This window comes from Lithobates pipiens, unplaced genomic scaffold (genome assembly GCF_037356315.1).
Source record: "Lithobates pipiens isolate NorthernLeopardFrog02 unplaced genomic scaffold, aLitPip1_a1.2 Scaffold_18, whole genome shotgun sequence".
Taxonomy (NCBI): Eukaryota; Metazoa; Chordata; class Amphibia; order Anura; family Ranidae; genus Lithobates; species Lithobates pipiens.
In genome coordinates, this window is record NW_027507758.1 from 629,379,203 (window position 1) to 629,391,570 (window position 12,368).

Sequence of the window (12,368 nt, forward strand, 5' to 3'; positions counted from 1 at the left end):
TGTTGGGGCCTTGGAGGATGACCAGTGGAGTGATGTCCTGAATGTATCTAGGGTGGTGTCTCCGAGGCTGTCAGATAGGCTCACGCATCTATACATGCTTCACCGCACGTATCTTACCCCTGGCCGCATATCCAGGTTCAGGCCGGACTCTGACCCTGCTTGCCCCCGCTGTGGTGACGCCAACAGTTCTTTCTACCACCTCATCTGGGCCTGCCCGCTTGTCCAGGGTTTCTGGGAGCAGGTAATTAAGTTCCTGCATGACCATATGGGCTCCCCCGTTGCCCTATGCCCACGACAGTGTATCCTGGGTCTTCTTCCTCTTCCTGAGGAGGACAAATACTTTAGGCCATTTTTGCAGGAGGTCCTCTTCACTGCTCGGATGCAGATAGCCTGCTTGTGGCTTAGGCCTACTCCCCCTACGATACAGCAGTGGAGAGGGGCAGTGAACAGTGTCTTACCGTTTAAAAAAGTAATGTATGCCAACCGGGGGTGCCCAGACAAATTTGGTAAAGTGTGGGATAGCTGGATGGAGAATGCAGATAGCTGCTCTGGTTGAAGGGCACATGCCATGCCATTGCGGGGCCCGGCCTCCCCTCTACTCCCCTACGCTACCATGGCCTCTTGGGGCATTTGTTCCTGATCACATCAGTTTAAAATGTTTGTATGTGCAGCAGTCAAGATGTTTCACTTTTGTATGTCAGACGTAAGATGCTTATGTTATTGGGTACTGTGTATATTGGTGCTTGTTGCACCAGGGCTTATAAATATGTATGATGACATTTTTATTTCTATGCTCAATAAACTTGATTTTGGTAAAAAAAAAAAAAAAAGTCATTGTGTGCCAGACACTTCTTGGATGTAAAAAAAGGTTTTATTTCTCTTAATAGTCCTTTATGTATTTTTGGGGGAAAGAGGGTTAGGGTCAGGACACCTTTAAGTAGTTGTAGATTCAATGGGCAGACTCAGAGACTTCAATAGGAGGTCAGCATTAAAAATGCATTTACTGTGTAAATGTGACTGGCAGTGAAGGGGTTAACACTAGGTGGCGCTATAGGGGTTAAATGTGTCCTGGGGAGTGATTCTAACTGTGGGGGGGAGGGGCTGTGTAGGACATGACACTGATCACCGTTCCCGATTAAAGGAAGCTGTGATCAGTGCCCAGTCACTAGGCAGAACATGGAAATGCTTGTTTATATCAGCATTTTCCTGTGCTTCCTCTCCGTGAGTACGATCGCAGGTATCCCTGCGGACATCGGGTCCACCAATCACACTCACGGAGCTTGTGGCGTTGCGCACGCAATGGCATGGCGGCAAATTTAAAGGGTCGTACAGGTACACCCATTTGCCTGTCCGTGCCATTGTGTCGACGTAAATTTACATGCGGCGGTCGACAAGCGGTTAACAACCAGCTATTTCTTCGTACAGAATTTGAATCAGTCGATAGTCGACCGATCAGAATTCTAATCGTTCTAAAAAGTTGGAATTCATTAGAAAAATGAATAAATCAAAAAATTTTAACAAAAACAAAATGAAATTTAACAAAAACGAAACTAAACTAAATAAATTCCGAAACCAAACTAAACGAATTCCATAACAAAACAAAATTAGTAACATAAAGAATCTATATGAATCAAAACAAATTTTTCCATTCTGCACATGTCTAAAGAGAGTCCCGCTGCTGACAACCACAGGGGGGTAGGCGTAGGGACGGCATGACATGTGCTGGACTGCACAGTCGCCGTCTTAAGAGAGGGTTTTGGCCGCTTTAAGAAAAGGGGTGGGCGGAGCTGGGGGCGGAGCCACGGCACTCTTACGTGCTAGCAGCGTGTAAGGGTACCAGTCCGAGAGCGGAGGAGGAAGCGATCCCCACCCACCCTCCCTGTTTTTTACTGGGGGTTGGGTTGGGGTGTATCAGGGTGTAATCCTTTAGGCAGTTCTTGGGGCTTTAGAAGAAGTGAGGTACACGTAAAAAGCCTGTTGTACCCATACATGGGATGGGATGGTTTAATGTACTTCCAGGTTATGAGGGGTTAACCTGGAAGGGTTTAAAAGGGTAGGTTACTGCTACAGTTGGTTATAGCCTCAGAGACAGGGGTTGCCGTCTGGAGGTCAAGAGGTCAAAGTTGAAGTTGTTCGCAGTGACCAGTATGTTGTGATGCTACGTACCCATGACCCATTGTAAAGGCTGGGAATGTTTATAGTATTAAAAGGTTTATGGAATTTTATTAAAATATATTATGTTAATAAAGTTTAGGCCTGATGGCCATTTACTCCAAATCTAGTCCAGTCGTTGTTAATGGGGATGGGGTTTGGAGAGAGTATGCCTGTCATGGGGAAGGTTTTATATATATATATATATATATATATATATATATATATACATACCACTGGGTTAAGTCCTACAAATGTCATGATTACAACTCTCTCTTTTACCATAGCAATACACAACCATCTAATTAAGCCATGGTAGACATTGCCAAGTTCTTTGCACAAGGTGAGTTAGTCACAAGGTGTCTCTCCTGGTGCCCACTTTATACAGATTTGTTGGGTTTTCCATTTCCAGTAAGTTGCATTAATCCTGGTTGGAATATCAGGGCCTGTCCTTGAAGACTGTTCAGGCAAGGGTGGTTCTCCCTCTGGGGACAAAACCTTGCTATACAGGCTCAGGTGGATTTGTTCAGGTCACTGCTAAAAGGTTCCTCTATTTATTTTCACCTGAGGGTCTTGGGAAGTAGGTTTCCTTTTTCCAAGTTCCATTTCAGGCCTTTTCTGTGGAATGTCCTGATGTCATGGGATGGGAGGGCACACTCATTTGATTTTCATTATGTCTTCACTCCGGCAAACTTTGATCTGGACTGGTGGTCATCTCTGTGAAAGTTTTTTCCCTTTTTATACAATATTGTAGCTGGGGTTTTCACAATGCCCTGATACAGGCGTATTCTTTTTTTCCTGCATTGATTAACATGGCTTAAAGTGGAGGGCCACCCTGAAAAAAAAAATACATTAAAAATTAGAAAAAAATCTAAAAAAAAAACGATTTTTTTTTTTTTTTTTACTTACCAGAAATGCCTGTTGCTAGGCACATAATCCAAATCTGCCACTTCCTCCTCCGCAGAGATCTTCTCTCCTTGTCGCGTTGTCTTCTGGGTAATGGGTTGCGCTGTGTTCTGGGAACTGTGTGTCCCAGAACACAGCGCGTCCCATTCACAAAGCGCTGCGCGACTCGCGCATGCGCAGTAGGAAACGGGCAGTGAAGCCGCAAGGCTCCACTGCCTGTTTCCCTTAGAAAGAATGGCGGCGCCGGGACCCGAGAGCCGAGGGACGGGTCAGCCTCGGGCGGCCGACATCGCGGGCGCCCTGGACAGGTAAGTCGGCTTATCAAGTCAGCAGCTGCAGTGTTTGCAGCTGCTGACTTTTAATTTATTTATTTTTTTAAACGGCCCTCCTCTTTAAGGTCCCTGTGAATGTTCACTTAGATAACACAGTGGCTGGACATATGTAACTCATTGGGAAGGAGGAATTGAATTTCACTCTGTCTTGGGAGGATCTTTGTGTTCACCCTCTAGCAGCCTCTCACCCTCCAGGAATGGAAAATTGCCAGGTGGATTTTCCTCAGCTGTCAGCATTTGTCTTTGGAGTGAGCAATTTATTCAGAGGTGTTCCAGAGCACTATTGATGGTGGGGCTCACATCTGAAGTCCAGGTTCAATGGGGACTTGGCAAGTTTGGCTTAAGACCAGGGTTCTTCTTCATGCATCTGGTTAGTTGCTCTGGTGACATTGTGGGATCAATTATCCCTGCTTCTGCCTTTCCTTCTCAACAGGCTTCCCTAATTTGTTTCATGGGATTCAGGTGCAGGGAACTCAGGTACTTGGACTAGGAGAACATGGTGTTCCAAGGTTGTGACTTGTTAGTGAACAGTCCTTGGATCTCCGGATAATCAAGCCCTGCCATTGCAAGGCCTGATTTCTCTAGCCTTATGATATTAGTGGGCATACCTAATTGGCTATTGCAGCCAAAAAGGTTTTAAGAGATGGGTGTGTGGACCTTTTGTTTCTGCTCTTTTGAAGGCTAAGAAGGAAAAGCCGATGAATAATTCCCACAGGTCTTGGCAATCGTATGTTGCTTGGTGTTGGCCTAAGAGGTTTCTTTCTTCTTGTGGGCCATAATTGGATTCCTCCAAAAGTGTTAATTTGTGTCTGGCCTTGTGTATGGTCAAGGGTCCGATTTAGGCCTTGGTAGTCTCATCTTTCAGAGGTTGATTTTTTTGCCATTTCTTGGTGCATGCCTTTGTACTAGATTTTGCACACATTGGTCCACTGGTCAGCCTGCAGTTAGAGCCATGGAATCTTAATCTGGTTCTTTCTGTTTTTACAGAATTCTCCATTTGAGCTTAATCATGACCTTCCATTTTTGTTTATTTTGTTCTTTGACATGGAAGGTTCTGTGTTCTGGTTGCCATTACTTCAGCTCATAGGGTTTTGGAAATTGTTGTCCTTATCTGTAAAGATTCTTTCCTGGTCTTTTTCTTCATGCTAAGATGCTTTTTCGGCCTTGGCCATCTTTTTTTAATCTAAAGTGGTTTCTACCTTTTCATCTCAACTAAGATAGTGTGTTACCTTCTTTGTCCTCAGGCTCAGTCACTAGGGGTGTAGGTTTTGTCAAGTGTTTTGTCAAGTGTTTTTAATTGGGCACAACACTTTCTAACTTTTTCCATGTATCCTATCCTGTTGGTAAAGCCTCTACCTGGTTTTCGGTGCACTCTTTATGAGGTTTACCAGGTGGATGTTGGTGTTGGTAACTGAAAACAATGCCCTTTGGGCACTGAATTTTTGCAGGCTGCTGCATGAGCGTTTTTCACAATTTCTGGTTGTTTTTTGGTGCTTGTTGGCTTGTTGCCCTTCCCTCATGTTTTAGTGGGACATCCCTGTTGGTAAGGATTTAAGAAGATGTTCTGTGTCTTGTGATGTACAGTAAAGAAAATAAGATTGTTTTGGTTTACCTGTAAAACCAATTTCTTGGAGAACATTGGACCGCACAGAGATCCTTCCCCTCTGTGTTATGGTCTATGGTTTTCCTAGTGGTAATACACTAGGAGAGGACTTCCTGTCTTTTTTTTTAGAGTGCAATCACCTATACAGTAGGTGGCACATAACAGTGTTGGTGAGGATTTAGAAAGATGCTCTGTCTCCTGTTATGTACCCCAAGAAATTGATTTTACAGATCATTGTTGCCAGATGTTACTGAGAGACATAATTTGTTCATTTCTCAAGGAACCCCTAGAAAATTTGTGAGGAAACCTGGATGAGAAAGGCTGGACTAGGCAGTAATATATTTCTATCCCCCTTGGTGGGAGTGGAGATGACCCATCTATAAGAATATACAGTACATACACACACAGCACAAGGCCGTGTTCACACTACGAGATGTGTCTGCAGTTCCTCTGATCTCCACAAGGTGGTGATCTCACTTCTACTCTAACAGGAAGTCTCTATGGAAGACAGGAAGTTCCGGGTGAGAGGTGAGTCGGGAGGCAGTAGAGAGGAGACAGTGCTGGAAGTGGCAGAAGGGGAGGTAATAAGATCTTATTCTCTATTTACACCCAGTAACCTCCGTCATGTCTGTCCTCTTCCTCCATAGTCACCGTGACTAGTGATGGACGAACTTCCGACGGGATGTTTCGTGAACGCGGCCGATAATTTGCGAACCGTAACGTTCGCGGCGGGCCCCATTGACTTCAATGGGAGGCGAACGTTGCAAACCTACAGGTCAAATTTGCAGCCACAAAATAATTAATAGCTGTGCACACATAGTCCCACCACATGGCCAATGACATAACACATGTATGAGGTGAATCTGGGATCGACAACTACAAGTATTCCTTTTTTATATGTGAAATTGTTGTGACAATTCAGGACTGTGGAGCGCATGAAGGCAATGGAGGAGAGGGAAGGTCAGGGTAGGCAAAGAAGAGGGTGCAGGAGATGATCACCAGCAGCATGACATACAGCAATGACATCTGCACCGTGATAGAGTGATCTGACACCAGCACCGTGATAGAGAGCACTGACATCAGCAGCGTGACATAAAGCAGTGACACCAGCACCGTGATATACAGCACCATGATATACAGCACTGACACCAGCACCGTGATATACAGCACTGACACCAGCACCGTGATAGAGAGCACTGACATCAGCAGCGTGACATACAGCAATAACCTGCACCGTGATAGAGTGATCTGACACCAGCACCGTAATAGAGAGCACTGACATCAGCAGCGTGACATAAAGCACTGACACCAGCACAGTGATATACAGCACTGACACCAGCACCGTGATAGAGAGCACTGACATCAGCAGCGTGACATAAAGCACTCACACCAGCACCGTGATATACAGCACTGACACCTGCACCGTAAGCAGCCCCAGGAGGAAGTCAGCATAGCACAGGGATGGTGGGAGCCCCTCATAATGAGCATAGCACAGGGATGGTGGGAGCCCCTCATAATATGCACAGCATAGGTACAGCCCCAGGAGGAAGTCAGCACAGCACAGGGATGGTGGGAGCCCCTCATAATAAGCAGCCCCAGGAGGAAGCCAGCACAGCATAGGGATGGTGGGAGCCCCTCATAAGCAGCCCCAGGAGGAAGTCAGCACAGCACAGGGATGGTGGGAGCCCCTCATAATGAGCATAGCACAGGGATGGTGGGAGCCCCTCATAATGAGCATAGCACAGGGATGGTGGGAGCCCCTCATAATATGCACAGCAGAGGTACAGCCCCAGGAGGAAGTCAGCACAGCACAGGGATGGTGGGAGCCCCTCATAATAAGCAGCCCCAGGAGGAAGTCAAGTATGTGCAAGTATTTTATATGTGTATTACACAACTATATAGTGCACACCAAATAGTACACCTATACCAGTCCTTAAGGACCTTTGTGGAACTAGTAGCTAGGGATTAGCAGACTGTACCTCAGTCCCTATACTGATAAAGGACTGCTGCAGCAGAAGGGCAGCAGTAGTGCACCTCAACCCTATATATTGTGGACCTATACCAGTCCTTAAGGAATAGCAGACTGTACCTCACTCAACCTTATGTACTGTAGTACCCTATACCTTACCAGTCCTTATAAGGACCTTTGTGGAACTAGTAGGTTGTGAATTATTAGCAGACTGTACCTTAGTCCCTATACTGATAAAGGACTGCTGCAGTATAGGGCAGCGGTCAGCAGTAGTGCACCTCAACCCTATATATTGTGGACCTATACCAGTCCTTAAGGAATAGCAGACTGTACCTCACTCAACCCTATGTACTGTAGTACCCTATACCTTACCAGTACTTATAAGGACCTTTGTGAAACTAGTAGGTTGTGAATGATTAGCAGACTGTACCTCAGTCCCTATACTCATAAAGGACTACTGCAGCAGAAGGGCAGCAGTCAGCAGTAGTGCACCTCAACCCTATATATTGTGGACCTATACCAGTCCTTAAGGAATAGCAGACTGTACCTCACTCAACCCTATGTACTGTAGTACCCTATACCTTACCAGTCCTTATAAGGACCTTTGTGGAACTAGTAGGTTGTGAATAGTGATGGCCGAACAGTTCGCCTGGCGGTCGTTTCGCGGCGAATTTCGGCTGTTCGCGGTCCGCCAGTTCGGCGGACTATTGGCGTCGTTCGCCCGGCGGACTTCCGTGTTTTTACTGTGTAAAGGAACTTTGACCTGATGACACATCCATCATGGGGTACAGGACAGCCAATTGAGACATTACAGCACAAGGTCACTTGGACATTCCCCCTAACCTATAAATACACCCGATCCGGCGGCCATTTTACATTCTTTCTTCTGTCACTATAGGGAAAGGTTGCTGTGTGGAGTAGGGAGAGATAAATCGCTAGCTATTTGGTACACAAAAATTCTTTTCAGGACTAGTATAGGTGTTAGGTGTATATAGGTTTGCTGTGCTACTGATTCTTGCAGCAGCCTGAGTGTCTTTTGTCAGTTTAGAGAAAGGGACAGGACGGTGTGTGCTACAGGGAGAGTCAGGTTAGTCATCATCATCATCATTAGCTGTTACTATCAGGTCCACAAAAGAGCTATTCCAGTAACCAGTAATTGTTCCAGGCTCCTCTTTTTTGCCAGTTTGTATAGGGACAGGAAGGAAGCAGTGTGTCAGGCAGTGAGGGTCAGTTTAAAGAGTTGCTGTTACTATTAGTTCCACAAAGGTTCTTTTCAGGACTGGTATCAGTGGTATGGTAATAGGCTTGTACACGTATAATATTCTTTCTTCCAAATATAGAAAGAATATTATACTTGACTGCTGCCCTTCTGCTGCAGTCTGCTAATCATTCACAACTCACTTGTTCCACAAAGCTCTTTATCAGGACTGGTAACTTGGTCTGTGTAGGGTGCTACAGTACATAGGGTTGAGTGAGGTACAGTCTGCTGTTCTGTAAGGACCGCTATCGGTCCACAATAGATAGGGTTGAGGTGCACCACTGCTGACCGCTGCCCTATACTGCAGCAGTCCTTCAGCAGTATAGGGACTGACGTACAGTCTGCTAATCACTAACACACAACCTGCTTGGTCCACAAATGTTCTTATAAGGACTGGTAACTTGGTCTAGGGTGCTACAGTACATAGGGTTGAGTGCGGTACAGTCTGCTGTTCTGTAAGGACCGCTATCGGTCCACAATAGATAGGGTTGAGGTGCACCACTGCTGACCGCTGCCCTATACTGCAGCAGTCCTTCAGCAGTATAGGGACTGACGTACAGTCTGCTAATCACTAACACACAACCTGCTTGGTCCACAAAAGTTCTTATAAGGACTGGTAACTTGGTCTAGGGTGCTACAGTACATAGGGTTGAGTGCGGTACAGTCTGCTGTTCTGTAAGGACCGCTATCGGTCCACAATAGATAGGGTTGAGGTGCACCACTGCTGACCGCTGCCCTATACTGCAGCAGTCCTTCATTGGTATAGGGACTGACGTACAGTCTGCTAATCACTAACACACAACCTGCTTGGTCCACAAAAGTTCTTATAAGGACTGGTAACTTGGTCTAGGGTGCTACAGTACATAGGGTTGAGTGAGGTACAGTCTGCTATTCTATAAGGACTGTTATCGGTCCACAATACATAGGGTTGAGGTGCACTACTGCTGACTGCTGCCCTATACTGCAGCAGTCCTTCATTGGTATAGGGACTGACGTACAGTCTGCTAATCACTAACACACAACCTGCTTGGTCCACAAAAGTTCTTATAAGGACTGGTAACTTGGTCTAGGGTGCTACAGTACATAGGGTTGAGTGAGGTACAGTCTGCTATTCTAAAAGGACTGTTATCGGTCCACAATACATAGGGTTGAGGTGCACTACTGCTGACTGCTGCCCTATACTGCAGCAGTCCTTCATTGGTATAGGGACTGACGTAAAGTCTTCTAATCAGTCACACACAACCTGCTTGGTCCACAAAAGTTCTTATAAGGACTGGTAACTTGGTCTAGGGTGCTACAGTACATAGGGTTGAGTGAGGTACAGTCTGCTATTCTATAAGGACTGTTATCGGTCCACAATACATAGGGTTGAGGTGCACTACTGCTGACCGCTGCCCTATACTGCAGCAGTCCTTCATTGGTATAGGGACTGACGTAAAGTCTTCTAATCAGTCACACACAACCTGCTTGGTCCACAAAAGTCCTTATAAGGACTGGTAACTTGGTCTAGGGTGCTACAGTACATAGGGTTGAGTGAGGTACAGTCTGCTATTCTATAAGGACTGTTATCGGTCCACAATACATAGGGTTGAGGTGCACTACTGCTGACCGCTGCCCTATACTGCAGCAGTCCTTCATTGGTATAGGGACTGACGTAAAGTCTTCTAATCAGTCACACACAACCTGCTTGGTCCACAAAAGTTCTTATAAGGACTGGTAACTTGGTCTAGGGTGCTACAGTACATAGGGTTGAGTGAGGTACAGTCTGCTATTCTATAAGGACTGTTATCGGTCCACAATACATAGGGTTGAGGTGCAACTTCCTCCTGGGGGTTCTTATTATGAGGGGATCACACCATCCCTGTGCTGTGCTGACTTCCTCCTGGGGGTTCTTATTATGAGGGGATCACACCATCCCTGTGCTGTGCTGACTTCCTCCTGGGGGTTCTTATTATGAGGGGATCACACCATCCCTGTGCTGTGCTGACTTCCTCCTGGGGGTTCTTATTATGAGGGGATCACACCATCCCTGTGCTGTGCTGACTTCCTCCTGGGGGTTCTTATTATGAGGGGATCACACCATCCCTGTGCTGTGCTGACTTCCTCCTGGGGGTTCTTATTATGAGGGGATCACACCATCCCTGTGCTGTGCTGAGTTTCTCCTGGGCCTGCTTATTATGAGGGGATCACACCATCCCTGTGCTGTGCTGACTTCCTCCTGGGGGTTCTTATTATGAGGGGATCACACCATCCCTGTGCTGTGCTGACTTACTCCTGGGGCTGCTTACGGTGCTGCTGTCAGTGCTGTATATCACGGTGCTGGTGTGAGTGCTTAATGTCACGCTGCTGCTGTCAGTGCTGTATATCACGGTGCTGATGTCAGTGCTTAATGTCACGCTTCTGATGTCAGTGCTCTCTATCACGGTGCTGCTGTCAGTGCTGTATATCACGGTGCTGATGTCAGTGCTTAATGTCACGCTTCTGATGTCAGTGCTCTCTATCACGGTGTTGCTGTCAATGCTGTAAGTCACGGTGCTGGTGTTAATGCTTTATGTCACGCTGCTGATGTCAGTGCCCTCTATCACAGTGCTGTTGTCAGATGACTCTATCACGGTGCAGGTGTCATTGCTGTATGTCACGATGCTGGTGATCATCTCCTGCACCCTCTTCTTTGCCTACCCTGGTCCCTGACCTTCCGTCTCCTCCATTGCCTTCATGCGCTCCACAGTCCTGAATTGTCAGAACAATTTCCCATATAAAAAAAGAATGCTTGTAGTTATCGATCCCAAATTCACCTCATACATGTATTATGTCATTGGCCATGTGGTGGGACTATGTTTGCCCAGCTAATAATTATTTTGTGGCTGCAAATTTGACCTAAAGGTTTGCGAAGTTCACCTCCCATTGAAGTCAATGGGGCCCGCCGCGAACTTTCGGTTTCGCGAACTATCGGCCACGTTCGCGGTCCGCGTTCGCGAAACGTCCCGTCGGAAGTTCGTCCATCACTAGTTGTGAATGATTAGCAGACTGTACCTCAGTCCCTATACTCATAAAGGACTACTGCAGCAGAAGGGCAGCAGTCATCAGTAGTGCACCTCAACCCTATATATTGTGGACCTATACCAGTCCTTAAGGAATAGCAGACTGTACCTCAGTCAACCTTATGTACTGTAGTACCCTATACCTTACCAGTCCTTATAAGGACCTTTGTGGAACTAGTAGGTTGTGAATGATTAGCAGACTGTACCTCAGTCCCTATACTCATAAAGGACTACTGCAGCAGAAGGGCAGCAGCCAAGTATAATATTCTTTTTATATTTGGAAGAAAGAATATACGTGTACAAGCCTATTACCATACCAGTCCTGAAAAGAACCTTTGTGGACCTAATAGTAATAGCTACTGATTAAACTGACTGTCCCTCACTGCCACACACAGCTTCCTGCCTGTCCCTATTTAAACTGACAAAACACAGGCTGCTGGAACAATAACTTGAATAGCACTCAAAACTATATCCTGTACAAATTTACCATACCAGTCCTGAAAAAGACTTTTGTGGACCTAATAGTAACAGCTGATGATTAAACTGACTGTCCCTGCTGCACACAGCGTCCTGTCCCTCTCTCTACACTGACAAGACAGGCTGCTGCAACATTTACTAGCACAGCAGTGCCTCACCTCAAACCTATATCCTGAACTACACCTAACACCTATACCAGTCCTGAAAATAACTTTTGTGGACCAAATAGCTAGCGATTTGGGTCACTGCAGTCTCTCCCTGCTCCACACAGCAACCTCTCCCTATAGTGACAGAAGAAAGAATGTAAAATGGCCGCCGGATCGGGTGTATTTATAAGTTAGGGGGAATGTCCAAGTGTCCATGTGCTGTAATGTCTCAATTGGCTGTCCTGTACCCCATGATGGATGTGTCATCATAGGTCAAAGTTCTTTTACACAGTAAACACGGAAGTCCGCCGGGCGAACGGCGGCAATAGTCCACCGATCGGGCGGACAGCGAACAGCCGAAATTCGCCACGAAGCGACCGCCGGGCGAACCGTTCGGCCATCCATAACTGTGACATCTTTTATCTCCAGCAGATGATGATACACACATATATAGTGTGGGAACCTAGATTAACCCCTTAATTTCC

General features: G+C 46.3%; 1 protein-coding gene across 1 annotated transcript in view; it reads left to right on the forward strand.

The window, feature by feature from the left end:
* The first annotated feature begins 5,521 nt into the window (after positions 1-5,521).
* Positions 5,522-12,368, forward strand: part of LOC143989912 (uncharacterized) — a 155,889-nt gene continuing 149,042 nt past the window's right edge. Inside the window, exon 1 of the mRNA XM_077490185.1 lies at positions 5,522-5,573. The gene's annotated coding sequence lies outside the window, so the exon portion shown is untranslated. The remainder of the gene's footprint in view (positions 5,574-12,368) is intronic.